The following is a 2207-nucleotide window of genomic DNA, read 5'->3' as shown; positions in this document are numbered from 1 at the left end:
CACACACACACACACACACACACACACACACACACACACACACACACACACACACTCACGCACGCACGCGCGCGCACATGTCACGAGTACGCGTTATACTCGTAGGCGCACGCGCGCACTGACGCAGGCACAAACGCACACGCACGCGCTGACGCAGGCACAAACGCACACGCACGCGCTGACGCAGGCACAAACGCACACGCACGCGCTGACGCAGGCACAAACGCACACGCACGCGCTGACGCAGGAACAAACGCGCACGCACGCGCACATATAAACCGCGCATGTATTCCGAATCAACTAGCTGGTGTATAATGCCGCTTTACGCTTGCCTCGCTAACTATTAGTTATATATAACAAACTATTCACGACGCACCTTCTTTTAATCTACAAACACAATAATGAAAATGTATTTTAACTGCAAATGTAGCTCTGTCGTTTCTTGAGTTTCTAGCATGTCGAATCGTCGATGCTGTTTCACTAATGGCGCCCCCCGTCCACGATGATCAACATGCTATTACAAGATGCATGCTTCTTGTCTCCTCTGCGTCTTCTTCCACGACGCTCTGACCGCCACGACTACATTGAAGCTTGCGACAGTGCTGGTTCTAGTCATGCTTATAGCTCTGTGAGACAAAGGTTCCGTTTAAAATATCAATTATATTGTAAGGTATATTAAAAAATTGCATTTACAAATGATAAAATATGTGAAACGTATAAACAGTGTGTGACGAAATGATTTTCATTATTTTTACCTCACTGACTCTTAGAAGCTCTGAAAATTTAGCGCAGAATAACCACGCTTAATATAATTTGTAGGTGAAGACTAAAGATGTTAAAATATTTTCAGATGAGAACCCGAAACTGTCATATTAATGAGAAAAAGAGACTCAGTTCAGTTGCTATCGATTATCAGCAGCTGCATACAACACGGCGGGAAATAAATATGACTATGATAGCTCTAATGTATATTACCGCGGCGAGTGCAGCATATTGGAAAGGTGGTGGCTGTTATTAGACTAAGTCGCTATCTGTGAAGGAAAAGTCTGCATGTTCTCTCCTAATGAAAGTGTCAATGACCCTGTAGCTCACCTTGGGTGTGATAGAAGAGGGAGGGGAGATATATAAAGCAAGAGTATATATGGGAGAACTCCCATTATATAGCATATCTCCCATTATATACTCTTGATAATGACATATGCATAAGTTTTGTTGCGAAAATAAATGTTTCAGATCTGAACGTCTGAAATCTTGACGAGAGATGGCGCTACGCCTAAATGATCGCCATTTTGGTTTTCGAATATCGCGCAAATAAAAACAATAAAATATTCCAGTCAAATTACTGTAACGAAGAATCTAAAACACAATATTACACGTATATAGGTATGATTGTAGAGTTGTTGACCAGTTAGACGAAATAAACGTAATAGGACGTTGTCATCTCTCCCATAGGAGTCGACACCGACCCACGACGACACCCCATGGCAATAGCTCATCTTGACGATGTCAAGGCGAGCTAAAAATGTTGAAATATTACAGATCATGGTCAGAGTGGCAATTACGGGGTCTCCGAGTTTTTCCGGTCGTACGGTCCGGGTCTCCGGGTACGTGTGTGATTCCATGCTCGTGCGCCATGAATCCGTCGGTGCGCATAATATAGCGATGTTTCATGTTTATAGACATTGACGTCATATGCGCACATGCGCACATGCGCAGCTTGACGGTTGGCAGCAAGCAGATGCGTGATATTGTTCGATACAAGCACACGCACGCACGCACGTGTACGTGCACACACACGCACACACGCACGCATGCACGCACGTTTACGTACACACGCACGCACGCATGCATGCACACAGGTGTACGTGCACACGCACGCACGCACGTCTACGTGCACATGCATGCATGCACGCACGCACGTGTACCTGTACACACACGCACGTACGCACCAACGCACTCATGCACACACGTGTACCTGCACACACGCACGCACGTACACACACACGCATGCACGCACGTGTACGTGCACACGCACGCACATACGCACGCACGTGTACGTGCACACGCACGCACGCACGTGTACGTGCACTCGAACGCACGAACGTGTACGTGCACACGCACGCACGCGTACGTGCACACGAACGCACGCGTACGTGCACACGAACGCACGAACGTGTACAAGCACACGCACGCACGCACGCACGCAC

At 47.3% G+C, this 2207-nt stretch overlaps 1 long non-coding RNA gene across 1 annotated transcript in view; it reads right to left on the bottom strand.

Annotated features, from left to right (window-relative positions):
* Nucleotides 1-206: 206 nt before the first annotated feature.
* Nucleotides 207-2207, bottom strand: part of LOC106807947 — a 5262-nt gene continuing 3261 nt past the window's right edge. The window contains exon 3 of the long non-coding RNA XR_001393727.1: nucleotides 207-626. This is a non-coding gene — a long non-coding RNA (uncharacterized LOC106807947). The remainder of the gene's footprint in view (nucleotides 627-2207) is intronic.

This window comes from Priapulus caudatus, unplaced genomic scaffold (assembly GCF_000485595.1).
Source record: "Priapulus caudatus unplaced genomic scaffold, Priapulus_caudatus-5.0.1 Scaffold244, whole genome shotgun sequence".
Taxonomy (NCBI): Eukaryota; Metazoa; Priapulida; class Priapulimorpha; order Priapulimorphida; family Priapulidae; genus Priapulus; species Priapulus caudatus.
This window is presented reverse-complemented; position numbering and strand designations above follow the sequence as displayed.